A 14,572-nucleotide genomic window follows, 5' to 3' on the forward strand; every position below is an offset into this window, starting at 1 on the left:
AAGGGTGGCACGTGTCTGTAATCCCAGCTACTTGGGAGGCTGAAGCAGGAAGATCGAATGTTCAAGGCCAGCCTGGGCAACCTTAGTGAGATTCTGTCTCAGAATAAAAAATAAAAAGGGCTGGGGATGTAGCCCAGTGGTGGAGTATCCCTGAGCTCAATCCCAGTACTGCTAAACAAACAAACAAACAAACAAACACCTTTCCTCCTTCAGGGTGTTTTTTTCCTTGTCCTTATGTCCTTGACCTCTATCCCTGACTCCCAGTAGCTTCCATTTCTGGAGCCAGATGTTTCAATATCCCATCCTTCTGGTTGGGAGCAAAAGAAAAGCAGTTTGCATATCAGCGGTTTTTGTCTCATTTTATTTTTTTATTTTTTTGGTATTGTTTACAGAGTCCCCTTAAACCAATATACTACAGCTCATTTTCATCCAAGAGCTAAGGGCTCTTTAAACCAGCCATTCCTTATTCTGTTTTTTTTTTTTTTAAATCAAGGTCTTTTGGTTTCATGTTCCCTTATTGTATTTTGTAAGGCACCAAGCACATATTGGATACTATGTAAATGTAAAATACTCTAACAATAGTAACCGAGACAGATGAGAAACTCAAGGAAGCAAAGTCACCATTTTGAATTTAGCTTTTTTATTGATGGGCTGAATGATTTGGGAGAGACAATGTGGCTCCAAGACTAAAGAGCCTGCAGGGATTCAAAGGGCGAAGGTTTGAATTTCAGTCAAAAGAGATGCTCTGGTGACCCTAGGCAAGTAGCTTCCTTCCCCTGGAACTCAGATTCTCCACATGAATACTGGTTTTGATGCCATGAAACCATCTCCCAGGGATGTTAAATTAAGCTGGGGCCACCCCATGTGGTTACACAGGCTGCCCTGAGCAAGAACACTAGCTGGGGGGTAGGTGGGGGATGGAGTGGGATCCACACTCTGCTCATCAGTCTGCATTCTGGTGATGGACCATGTTCCTCTGAAGGAGGGGGTGCTTTTTCCTAATTTGCACAATAGTGCTATGTAGGCTGATAGAGGTACTGTATTAAATATAATTTGACAGTGATGGGGCACAGAGATTGGCATAGTGAACGGATAAAATCATTCAACACAGCTATTTAATATCTACTAGGTGCCAGGCCCAATTCTAAGGGCTAAAGTTAGGGAGAAGGATATAACCAATTACTGTTTTGGGGTCCTAGTCTTTCACCAGTCCATCCCCCACTATATTCAATCCTGTTGATTCAATATGCCAGACCCACCCACTTTTCTCCAAACTACTGCAGAACTTTGTTTCATTCCTACTTACTCTGGTCCTCCAAACATTGTATTAAAATGTGAATCAGATGATATCACTCCCTTGTTTATATAACCCCCTTTGGTGCCTATAATTTAATTTAGGGTCCTCATCATGGCCTCAAGGATGTGTATACCTAGCCCTATGTACCTCTTCAAATCATCCAGACCATGTAACTGACAGGAGTAGACATCAAGGATGAATAAACAGCATAAAGCAGCAGGAGAACTTGTTTGAACTTGTTTTGGACTTTGTAGTGGCTTTACAGTGACTGAGTGATTTTTAGTTACAAACATGCTCTGGCTGGAGGATGACTAGATAGTGTGTACGTGTTAGATAAGTTGAAGAAGATGATGTAATGAAGGCAGTATGCCTATGATAAGTAAATGATGTAAGGTAGAGGTAGTATGCCAATGTTAGATAAGTTAGTAGTGAATGATGTAATGTAAAACATATAGAGTATATAAGCGCGGGGGAAACTCCATGTATTTGCTCACAACTAACTCTCGTCGCCTGAGAGTAAGATCGTGCAGTTGTGTGCCAGCCACCTTCGTGTATTGCTTTGTGTGGTGTGCGAATAAACCAGCATTTCAAAAGGCAATCGAGTTCGTGCTTGGTGTTCGCGTACGTCGCGGTCCGGGGTCCAGTGCAGATATCCGGAAGGGAACTCCTGGTAACCAGACAAGGCTGAGAAGCTGCTCGTGACAGTAACCCACACTCTTTCCAAAACTGACCAGCTCTTTATAGTATATTGGTTTAAATCAAGGTCTTTTGGTATGATTCTTTTGGCTGGAACACTCATTTTTTTTTTTTTTGGTTCTCCCATTCACCATCTCTTCTTCATCCTTCAGTGTTTAGTGGAAAGGTCACCTCCTCAGAGAAGCTTTCCTGGATGACCTTGTTTAAGTAGTGTAGCAGTCTATGTCCACCACAATTCATTGCCAAGACCCACCCCAGCTCAAATTGAAAGTATAGAGTTATTACTTCATATTTTTTGACTTCTCTGCTAGATTATAAACTCCACCATGGCAGGGACCATATTTGTTAGTTTGTACTGTATAGCCCCTCAGCACTCTGCTAAGTCTCTGATTTACAATGATAAATGCCAATAATATTTGCTAAATGAAGTTGATGAATGGAATGCATCTAAGAGGGGAGTGGTCATGACAAAGGCAGTTGTGTGCTGCTAAACCAACTCTCCAAACACAAACAAAACGCTCCCATATGTCATTTGCTGATATACCATTATAGCTGCTCTCAAGCTACCAATGGTTTAAAAGTTGACTTGAGAAATTTCTGAATCTCACAGCTGGCTCTGAAGTAGTCTACTCTGGAAGTGAGGTCATCAAAGGTCAGCATACTGACCTCACCAGTTCATGGGTTGGGGCATGCTAAGCAAAGATTTCCTGGAGGGAGTGATACTTAATCTGTGTTTTGAAGGATCTGTGGGGTTTTTGGCTCAAGCTGGATATATTTTTTTTTCTCTTTTTCCTTTTTTAAAATTTTTAATTTTTGGTACTGAAGATTGAGCCACATCTCCACACCTTTTTATTTTTTATTTTGAGACGTGGTTGCTTAGGGCCTTACTTAGTTGCTGAGACTGCTTTGAACCTGGAATCTTCCTACCTCAGCCTCCTGAGTTGCTGAAATTACAGGTGTGTGACACTATCCATCCCACCCCCAGGCTGGATCTCTCTAAACTGGCTAACACAGCACACATTCAGCAGTACCTGGTTCCCCCACAAAGGCCTCTTCTGCTTGCCTGGAAATTATTACACAACTCAGTTCAATCCTTTTAAAATCCCCTCATGTGGCTGGTATTCTGCTGGGTTTGTCTTGAATCCCAAAAAGGAGAATTGGGCAGGACAGAAGTTAGTCAAGGAAGAAGGGGGAGGATTTTCCAAATAGAAGGACAGCTGTGTAAAGCTAAAAGAGCTGCACAAGACGCAGTTTGGTAAATCTGCATGTATGTGGGGTGGGGCAGTGATTAAGTTCTTGATAGGCTTTGTTTGATAGGATGAGGGACATATATTAATTCCCAACCTGGGCTGGGGCTTGTGGCAGACAGAAGGGGAAAGGGAATGATTACTTTTCCTTCATAATTCTTATTACACCTGGTAATTGTATTTTTTGGTGTTGTTTGGTATACGATCATTTAATGGACCTTTTTTTAAAGTTATAGATGGACACAATACCTTTATTTTGTTTATTTATTTTTATGTGGTGCTGGGGATCCAACTCAGTGCCTCACACATGGTAGGCAAGCACTCTACCACTGAGCCACAACCCTGCCCCCATGGTATAGGATCATTTGATTAATATCTCTCTCTCTTGCAAAAAAAAAAAAAAAAAAAAAAAAAAAACGTAAACTCACAAGTGCAGAGACCATTCCTTATGTTATTTTCTCAGTACCAGTGCTGGTACATAGTAAGTAATAAAATACATTCTTATTGAGGCTGGGGCTGTGACTCAGCGGTAGCACATTTACCTTGAACTTGTGAGGTACTGGGTTTGATCCTCAGTACCACATGTAAATAAATAAAAGTCTATCAACAGAGGCTGGGGCTGTGGTTCAGTGGGAGAGCGCTTGCCTCACACATGTAAGGGCCTGAGTTCGATCCTCAGCACCACATAAAAATAAATAAACAAAATAAAGATTAAAAATAACTGCCAAACCTTAAAGAAAAAAGTCTATCAACAACTAAAAATATTTAAAAAATATATTCTTGTTGAATGATTAAATCACCTGGAAAACTTTTAAAAAATGTCCATCGTCACCCAACTTTCAATAAGATCTGATGTAAATCCTCATTTCCTGAGTCTTCCACCCACAATACCAGAGGGAGTGGTGGGTCTGGGATTCATATTTTGTAAAAGCCATTCAAGGTATTCACCTTCATTTCTTTTCTCAATCTCAATCGAATGAAGCCCTTTAAAGGATTTTACCACAAATGTGACCTGATTAAATTTACTATTTACGTAAATTGGCTTAAGGGAAGTAGGGAGGACCCTATAGAGGTTGCCAGAGCAGTAAGGAAGTTCACCAAGTAATCAGCTAAGAAATGGTGCGGGTGGGAATTAAATCACTGGCATTTTGTGTGAAGAGGGAACAGATTCAACAGTGAGAATAAGGGAACTAGAACAAGGGAATCTACTCAAATCGGTGACCATTTGTACATGGGTGGAAGAGGAAGAGAGAGAGATGAATCTGGGAAGAGGGGCAGTAGTTCACTTCATAAGTTTTGTTTGTTTTGGGGTGCTGGGGCTTGAAACGAGGGCCTCATACATGATATACAAGTGCTCTACCATGGAGCTACATCTCCAGCCCCAAAATTTCAAGTACTTTGTAGATGCCTGTGAGACCCGGACGAGGAGAGTCGTCTAGGAAGTTGGAAGTACAATGAGTTCAGGAGAGAAGGGGCTGGAATCTCCCCTCTCTCACCCCAGTATCAAGAGCTCTGGAGAACACCAACATTTAAAAGGTGAATTAGGAAAAGAATTCTTGAAAGATACTGAGTAGGATGCCTTGAAAGGAAAAGGCAAATCTGGACAGTATTACAGAAAATAAGCGATAACGTCCATTAACGTCAAATGACTAAGATTTAAGATGAGCCTGGAAATACCTCTCGTAAATTGGCAACAGGGACTGACAGCAACAAAGACATTTTCTTTTTTTTTTTTTTTTTTAGAAAGAGTGGGGGAGAGAGAGAGAGAGAATTTTTTTTTTTTTTAATATTTATTTTTTTAGTTCTCAGCGGACACAACATCTTTGTTTGTATGTGGTGCTGAGGATCGAACCCGGGCCGCACGCATCCCAGGCGAGCGCGCTACCGCTTGAGCCACATCCCCAGCCCACAAAGACATTTTCTACGGGGGCGGAAGCTGCAGGGCAGAATGGAGTGTGCACAGGGAGGAAATGGAGACATCGAGTGTATATTATTTTTTCAAGAAACTTGGCTGTGAACGTAAGAGAAAACGTACAACCGACTGGGACGGGCAGAGATGTGAGCCGGTTTACAGATGAGGGCAACTAGGGAGGCTTCTAAGGACAGGAGCGTAAACACTCTCCCGCCCCCGTGATTTGCCAGCCCCGCCCACGTGACCCAACGAAGTAGGCGTGGCCAGGCCTCGCGTGGACTACAGCCCCCAGAAGGCCTCGCGGCGCGGGGGCGACGCTAAGACCTGGAGCGCGCTCCAACGGCGCGAGCGGAAGAGCCTGAGCTTCGGGAAGGCGGCGGAAGCGGAGAGCTACTGTGTCCCGGTAACCACGAGCCCCACTTCCCCTCGACCCCTTCGCACTCCAAGCTGGGGCTCGTTGACTCCACTTTTCCCCTCGCAGCCCGGGAAGCGACTTTGTTTTTTCTTGTGTTTGTTACCGGTATTTTCTTCCTCACGTGACGTGCAGGTCCGGCCCCCGCCCGGGGCGGAGGTTATTGGGAAACTCTTGCCCTTCGACCCTGCTGGGCCCTGGGTCGACCGAAACCCTCCGGGGACCCTTCTGTCTTTTCAGGGGCCACATACCCGCTTTGGGGACTCACCCTAAGCGCTCCCAGCGTGTGGGTCGTCCCGCTCCAGGGTTTCAACAGGTAGTGAGCTGGGGTCTGTGGCGTCCCCCGCAGGGCTGCGGGGGCGTGGGCGGCCTAGGCAACCCCGCGACCACCTGGGGGCTACCGGTGATTTCCAGGCCGCGAGCCTTGTGACAGTGTCCGGGGGTATGGGCTGGAAGTGAACGGTTTGTAAGGGAGGATGCACTTCCTTCTCTTGTGGGGCTGCCCTGGGAAAACTCTAGTTCAAGTTTTCTGCACCTGTACAGCTGCCTCTGTGTTGTCTAAGAGCAGGAGCTTTGGGTTTGGAGTCTGATGTCACTGGAGGAGTCTGGGTCTGTTGCTTACTGGACCTGTGGTCTTTTGTCGTACAATGTTTCCTGTCGCCTCGTTTTCTTTATCTGAAAAATGGGAACAGTAATCTTTTTTCCTTGTTTGGGCTATAAATTATAGCATGTTTAAGAAATTCATAGTATAGTTCAGTTTCCAGTTCAGGTCGTTAAATTTTAAGAACTACATCTTTATGAAGCAGAGGAGTTAATAAATCGAGGGAGAGTCTCTTTGGAAACTAATATGAACCACACAAATGGTCTTGTGCTAGGTTCCCAGTGAAGAAGTGACATTAGGGCCTTACCACCTGTGGAGTCAATTTTAAACTTCATCTGGATTTTTAAGGCCCACGGGAATTTGAACTTCCCTCTCTCCAGTGCGCACACAAGTATCTGCCCCACTTGGTCTTTTAATCTTTTCTCAACACCACACAGGTACCAACATCTGAGAAAGCACTTAAAGATCCACAAGTATGGTGTTGAACCAATGACCAATCTCTACCAATTCTTGTGTCTTTTGCCCCCTGATGCTACTCATGCACTAAATCTAGCTCTGCTTCTTTTTTTTGGCGGGAACAAGGCGGGGGTGCCAGGAATTGAACTTGGGGCGGGGGCACTTGACCACTGAGCCACTCCCCAGCCCTATTTTATATTTTATTTAGAGACAGGGTGTCACTGAGTTGCTTAGGGCCTCCGTTTTTTTGATGAGGCTGGCTTTGAACTTTCCATCCTCCTGCCTCAGCCTCCCAAACTGCTCCTGGCTGTAGCTCTGCTTCTAACACAGTCCCATTAACCTGTGTGTCTATTAGTTGAAATATTGTTATTTTCACCTGTCATTGGTGTATGTGCTAGGAGTTTCCTTAGAGTTAAACTCAGAATATCAATAGCCAATATTTCAGTCAGTTTTCTGACTATTGAGCTCTGAGACTTAAGCAGGTTGCTCATTGACTTATTTTTTTTCCCCTCTTGTAGAGAATAGAGCTTTTGCAGTCAATTCTAAAAGGGTTTTGGGTTGTAGTAATTAGGTATGTTAGCTTGTATTTGTTCCAAAATTATTGATTGGAAAATACTTGAATATAGGTCAGAAAACACAGGATGGCAGTAAAGTGCTTTAGAACTGTGCACAAAGTAGAACAAATATAAGTTCAAATCCCAGTGTTGTGACCTACCAGTTTTCAACTTGTATGAATTAGTTGACCTCTCTGAGCCTGTTTACTCGTTTTTAAAACAGGGGTGATAACATTTGCTTCATAATGTGTCTGTAAGGATTAAATGAGGTGTATCTTTTAAGGGTTTAGTAATAAGTTCTTATTTTGTTGCTGCTTTTATTAATTATTATGATAATAAGAAATGATGAAAACTTTAGGTATTTTCTGGAGACTCCATTTGTTTGTAAAATGAGAATAATTATCCCTAACCTACAGACTTAAAAAAAAGTACTTTTAATAGCTAGTGTACTTGTTTGTAACCTCAGCAGCTAGGGAGGCTAAGGCAGGAGAATCGGAAGTTCAAGACCAGCCTTAGCAAGACCCTGTCTCAAAATAAAAAGTACAAAGGACTGGGGATGTAGCTCAGTGGTAGAGCACCCCTGGGTTCAATCCCCAGTACTGGCAACAAAACAAAACAACACAACTACCACCACCATCACTACCAACAACAAAAACTTCTAAATAGAGTATTTAGATTGTAGGCTTTTTTTCTTTTTTTGCAGTGTTATTTTATATAAAAAGAATTATGGGGTTAGGGGTGTAACTCAGTGATAAGGTGCATGAAGCCCTGGGTTCATTCCCCCCCCCCCCCACTTTTAAAGACTTCTTTAATGCTGTTGTGAAAAAGTTGTTGGGCTGTGTTGTGATTTCTACGTTTTTAGAGATTCCAAATGTTGCTTTGTACATACTTAGTTGAAATTGGACTGGTGTTTCATTTATGATCTGTAGTGAGAGTGCACTTCTGTGCTTGTAGCAGAACAATAACGTTTGTGACTCAGATATTGACTACGGTAGAATTTTATAGAACGTTTTTTCTATAAAAACTTTTATTATTTATTTTTTTTTAAGTTAGGCTATTAAATGGGTAGAGTTTTTTTTTTTTTTTTTTTTTTTTAAATTTGGCATTAGGAATTAAACCTAGAGTGTTCTACCTCTGAGCTACATGCTCAGCCCTTTTTTAAAAAATTTTTTTGAGACAGGATCTCATTATATTGCCCAGGCTGGCCTTGAACTCATGATCCTCCTGCCTCAGCCTCTTGTGTATGAATACTGGTGTATGTCATGGTGCCCAGTGACCTCATTTTGTAAAAGTGGAAACTTAGTGTCTGCTGTTGCTGTTGGCATGGGGGTGTATAATTATAAGGAGTTAGTTTAGAGAAACCAGAGAGGAAAACTTTATAGAGAAAAATGATTTGTTGGTTAAGGCAAAGTCTTAGGGTTAAGAATTGGAATATGTACTTTTACTTTCTTCAAGTGCTGCAATGGAATCAGCAGAAGCCTGTAGATTTAGATGTTCAAGAAATCTTTGTTCTTTTTTTTTTTTTGATTTGTATATCCCCTGGCTATATCCTTTTTCAGTTTCAGTTTAGTTATGAGTTAGCAAGAAAACTTTTTTCTACAACAGAATTTATAAAAAGCTATGACGATAGACAGTCTTTTTCATTAGAATCTACTTTGTGTGCTATAATGTGTTTTTATTAATATTTATTTTTTAGTTGTAGTTGGACACAATACCGTTATTTCACTCATTTATTTTTATGTGGTGCTTAGGATCGAACCCAGGGTCTCACACGTTTGAGGCAATTGTTCTACCACTGAGCCACATCTACCCCAGCCTATCTAATGTGTTATTTTTTCCTTAGTTTTAAAACACTTTTGCTCTTTGACTCGTTTTTACTTACAAGGAATTTGGAAGGTAGACTTCACTCTCAACTGCAGAATCTGAGTAGGCATAATGAATGTTCAGTAATGACTGTGCTAGAGAGTTCTGAATAGGTGCATTCTCTTGATATCCTGTGTCACTGAGGCACAGGATTCAGGAGAGGCCATACTGTATTGTGAAAATAAATTAAGCTTTGAAGTCAGTATGAGACTAGGTACTGCTGAAGTAGTACTGAAGATCATTTTGAATTCCACTTCTCATCATCTATAAAACTTTAAAGATGGAAGCATGGCTGAAAAGATTTAAGATTATTTGAACTAGGCATATTCTAGTTAAACTTGGTAAAAAATAGGGATTGTTATTACTATTTTAAAGTCATAGATTTTGGTAATGCTTCACAAGATTAGTGTTTACCCAAGATTAAGGTTGTTGACTGTGACTGTGGAACATGAAATACTGAAAAGCTAATTGGCCAGCATTGAATCTGTGACCTTGTCCTCATTATTTTCATGAGCTAACTATTCACAAATATCTCACCAATAAATTAATTAAATGAAATGAATAAATGAAGAGGGTGGTTTATTTTTTATTTTCAGCTTGCAGCTCATTAGTCATAAGAAAATTAACTAGGGTTAAGGGAGTAAAAGTATAGATTTTTAATTAATTTATTAAGACTAACCCTCATACTGTGTGTAAAACTGGTGACCTACAGGATGATCTTTGACAGCTGCTAACTAGAACTATAAGTTGTTGAGTTATGTTTGTTACAGACTTCCTACCTATAGGAGAAATGACAAGAAATAGAAGTAGGCTATTCATGTGTTGAAAGAGTACCCTACACCTCTATGCTACCTACCTGAAAATGTGCTTTAGAGTTCTCTATTAATGAGCCCAGGAGGATGGATGAAGCTTGAGTGACTCCTGAGAATTTAACTGAATTACAGAGAAATTCCAGTTGTCAGAGCATTAGGTAGAGGTAAAGTATAGTATGTTGCTCAGCAGCAGTACTCTTGCATTTGAATAGAATTTTTCTCCTCTATCAATAAAACATAGACCAGTTTCTTCCAGTTTGATGTGTATTACTCATTGACATGCTAGTCTGTATAGTTTCCCATTCTTCAAATTCACTCTTAGTTTTATTAATATTTGTTGTTCCTCTTGTTTGTTTGTCTCTTTTAATGCCAAACCTGGCAGATTTGGGACAAGGGATAAAAACAGAAGCAAAGAAGTATTGTTAGAAACAACAGGTTCTGGTGTCTAGTATTGTGAAATTTCCAAATAATATGGGCTTACCTATGAACATGATATGAATTTCTGGAATAGGAAAGTGGCTGACAGTCAAAAACAGGCCAAGGGGCTGGGGCTGGGGCTCGGGCTCAGCGGTAGTGTACTTGCCTGGCACGTGTGAGGCATTGGGTTTGATTATCAGCACCACCTATAAAGAAATAAAATAAAGGTCTATCAACAACTAGAAAAATATTTTTAAAAATGTGGGCCAAAGATGTATAGCATTCCTTAATATCAAATTTGCTTCTTAGAACAGAGTCTGAATGTGTTAATATTGGCTGTATTTAGGCTGTTTCAAGTTGTTTGTGATGGAACGTTAGAAGAGTAATAAAGAAGGGAAGCGCTTGGCTTTAAATCCTCTCAAATTTATACTGGTGGTCCTGTTTCCATTTCTTAACTATAAAATAGGGATAATACTAACTCTTACTTCTAAAAATTAAAGGAAAAAGTAAACAATAAGGATGTCTTGAAAGTGGGGTGGGTAACTGTAGGGGAAAGAAAGAAAGGTAGATTCCAAAAACACTGTCATACAGAAAAAAAAAAAACACCGTCATACAGAAACGGAAAAGTCAGAAACATTGAGTGCGACAGTTTCATAGGTAGTTAGAAAGTAAGGTGATCAGATGAGAAGAGAAGGGTTGATTTAGAAGCTCAGGGTAAGAAATTAAAAACAGAAAGAAAATGAATGAGGGAAAAGCAGGAAGGTTTGATCAAGAGAGAGAGCGTATTCATTTGGTTTTGGTTATAAGAGGAGAACTTGTAAATACTTATAGTTAGGAAAGAGAAGCAGATATTAATAGTAAATCAAGTAAAATGCTTATGCAGTTTTTATTACACTATCATTTTCCCTTTAATATTAAACTTGTATTGTATATTCAACATGCAACTACCAAACCAGTTTTTTACAGTCCTGTTAACTACTTATTTGACCCCTCATAGTATATTTTTAATACATTTAAAGAAAAATAAGTCAGTGTTATTTCCTTTTTGAAATGATTTTTCTCAAAATCTAATACATGCTCACTATAGAAAACTTGGAAAATATAGAAAGCTTTAAAGGATAACAACAGAAAATACTCTTAATCTCATAATGTAAACATACAATAACAAGTCCCACCTTTTCAATGTTTTCCTCCAATCTTCCCCCTCCCGTCACCAGGTGTTTACTAAAGTTGTGCTTTCCTAAAGGAGTAACAAAGCTGTTTATAAGTCCAAAATTATACTATCAATTAACCATTTATGGTAGAGTTATCTTTACATATCTATTTTGGCATTTATATACTTTCATAAATATTTGTATACCTCTTTATTTCCTCTCCCTATATTGTAAACTATGTAATCTATCCTATGTCTTACACTTTTAGCATAGTATTGCATATAATAGGTTCTTAGAATATACTTGAGATGAATTATTAAGCCCTCTAAGTAGAATTATCCTAGTAACAGGCTGCCCAATTGATAAAAGCTTGTTATTTAGGGAGTTATGTATGTTTTAATATGAAGCTGTTGAACTAGAATAAGGGTGCTTTTTCTGGTTAGATGTTTTTTGTAGCAAGCCATGCTAATACAACATATTAATGCAAAGCAACTGTTTTATTTTGCTTATGGATTTTGTCAAGAATCAGGACACTGTGGAGATGCTGCACTTAATTAAGCCTTAACTGGGTAAGGTGGAAAGCTGGTTCTGACTTGATGACTGGGAGCTAGAATCTTGCAGCTTCTTTACTGACATGTCTGGTGGTTGATGTTGGCAGATCTCTCCGCAAAGGCTTGGTGATAGCTTTTTTCCCAGAGTAAGCACCCTGAGAGAACCAGGTGGAAGCTGCATTACCTTTTTTTTTTTTTTTGTGGGGTGTACTAGGGATTGGACTCTGGGACACTTAACTATTGAGCCACATCCGCAGCATTCTTCCCATTTTAAAAATGTTTTTTGAGACAGGGGCTTGCTAAATTGCTATGGCTTTGCTAAGTTTCTGAGGCTGACTTTGAACTTGTGATCCTCCTGCTTCAGCCTCCCTAGCTGTTGGGATTACAGGTGTGCACCACTGTGCCTTGCTTGCATCGCCTTTTTTGAGCTAGGCTTGGAAGTCATAATAGTGTCTGTCACAACTTGGCAGATCCAAGGAGAGCAGCAGTTACATGGAATCTGCTTCTTGTGGGAGGAGTACCCAATTAACCTGTAATCTCACCTCTTAGAATTGACCAGTTTCAGATGTATAGTTTTTTATTTATGATTCCTAAATTATACTGTTTTGAAAATGGAAAATCTTTTTTAACAATTTTGAGGCTAACTCAGATGGTAGCAAAAGCCAGTCTGTACTGTTGTAAGGCTATTCATGGTGTTTATCCTTTGTAGTATAACAATTCATACTTTCACAGAAATATTAATATTATTTTGTTTTTGCTGGTTCTGGAGATGTAATCCAATGCCTGGGCAAGTGCCACTAAGCTACATCCTGAGATTTTAATGTGTTTAATTACAAAGTGTTTTCTACACCCTGGTTGGATGTGATCCAATAGATGACAGTACTTCTGTTGAGATTCATATGGTGATAACAGTATTTGAGAAAGGTGGTCTTGGTGGTTATGTGCTTGAAATAACCTCAAGCAGGAATACCTGAAAGTATTTAGTAGTTGTGTCATTGATAGTAACATTGGGAAAGGGCCTCAGATAGGTGTAGGAGAAAGATAATGAGTTCAATTTCTAATGTTAAATGCCAGGTATTATATAACTTAAGTGGTTTAAAAAATCTGGTGCTTTAAACATTAATTAATGAGTGCTGTCCCTTTTAATCTGTTTTTGAGGTGACACATTTATTCTAGCAAATAAATGTTCTGTGGAATTTGTCTTTCAGTACTACTTTTAGAACCAGTAGAGCCATGTAAGAAAACCAGTCTCATTACCTGATGGTCCTCTTCCTTTTCTCCCAAAGAGTATTATTTTGCTTGACCACCTATCTTATTTCCATACTTCTACCTAAGTGATTATTGGCAGTTTCTAAAAATTAATCTGCAAAGACATAAAATTTATTACCATGGAGGATAGTTAAATGATTATTGCAGTTGCTGAAGATAGTAAAAAGTCTTAAGCTGTGTTAGCACCTTTGAACAAGGTTGCTAGTTATGTGCACTGGCTAAAGGATGTGTTGTAGGAGCCAGGTTTTAATGATCTCTTTAGTACATTAGTTGTGTATCTTGAGCAAGTAATTTGTTTGGGTCTCATTTTCCTTATTTGTAAAATGGGGATGGTGATAATACTTTTGTATTGTGGAATTGTGAGGACTAGTTCTTAGATTTAGAACAATGTTTGGTATTTATACCTATTTATTACCACCACAACTGTTGCTGCTATTGCTACCACTACCATTTCATCTGTTTATTTCTCTCATTTTAAAAATCAGCTGTATTCCTTTATGTTATTTTTTTTTTCATGTCGGTAGAATGATAGACTGTTGGAGGTAAAATTGGAGCTCCAATGATCAGAGATATGGTCTTTTTTAAAAGACTATTTTGTCCTAGAGGTTGGCAGGAGAAGAGAAGACTAAGGATGGAGTATTCAGGAATACTCACAGTAGGGGAGTGGGAAGCAGAAAAGGAGCCTACAAAGGAACAGAGGTTGTTTAGAGAAAGAAAACAAGGAGTGTATATTAATATAGAGGTTAAATTAATTAGGATTAATTTGATTGCAACCAAGTAGCAGAGACTTAAACAGAATAGAAGTTTATTTCTCTTGTGGTGAAGAGTTCCAGCAAGTCAGTTTAGGGCTGGTATGGTTTGCCATGGATTCTGTCCTTTTCCAAAGTCTCTGTAGGGTCTACTAGAGCTCTAGCCATTTCATCCACATTCCATTCATCAGAAAGGAGAAACACATCTGCCTCCCTTAAAAGATATTTCCTGTGAAATAAATAAATGAATGAATGAATAAATACTGTGTGTGTGTGTGTGTGTATATATATATATATATCTTATATAATAAATACACACACACAACTTTTGTTCATATTCCATTGGTGAAATTTAATTACGTAGCCATAGCTTGGACGATTTGGGAAATGTATACTTTATTTGAATGGTCAGTGCCTGGGAATAAAGAATAGGAATACTCAGATAAGTGTAGCTAGAAGAGGAATACAGGGTAGATAATAGTTCATTGTCTTTAGGACAGTTTAATTAATTATTGGTAATTCTCAATAGAACTTCTGTAATTTTGAAATTGAGTACAAATTTATTCTTAAATTGCATCAATA

At 39.4% G+C, this 14,572-nt stretch overlaps 1 protein-coding gene across 10 annotated transcripts in view; it reads left to right on the forward strand.

The window, feature by feature from the left end:
- The first annotated feature begins 5,446 nt into the window (after window positions 1-5,446).
- The window catches only part of R3hcc1l (R3H domain and coiled-coil containing 1 like), a 91,682-nt gene continuing 82,556 nt past the window's right edge, over window positions 5,447-14,572 (forward strand). For 4 of the 10 annotated variants that reach the window (XR_009227299.1, XM_058581210.1, XM_058581209.1 and 1 more), the window contains exon 1: window positions 5,447-5,555. The gene's annotated coding sequence lies outside the window, so the exon portion shown is untranslated. Of the gene's footprint in view, window positions 5,556-5,613; window positions 5,881-14,572 lie in introns of those variants that run through there. The other 6 variants (XM_046449855.2, XM_058581205.1, XM_046449860.1 and 3 more) reach the window with 5 other exon arrangements.

The sequence above is a fragment of the Marmota monax genome, unplaced genomic scaffold (genome assembly GCF_021218885.2).
Source record: "Marmota monax isolate L192 unplaced genomic scaffold, Marmota_monax_Labrador192_F-V1.1 WCK01_AAM20220418_F8-fsc00004, whole genome shotgun sequence".
NCBI classification, from domain to species: domain Eukaryota; kingdom Metazoa; phylum Chordata; class Mammalia; order Rodentia; family Sciuridae; genus Marmota; species Marmota monax.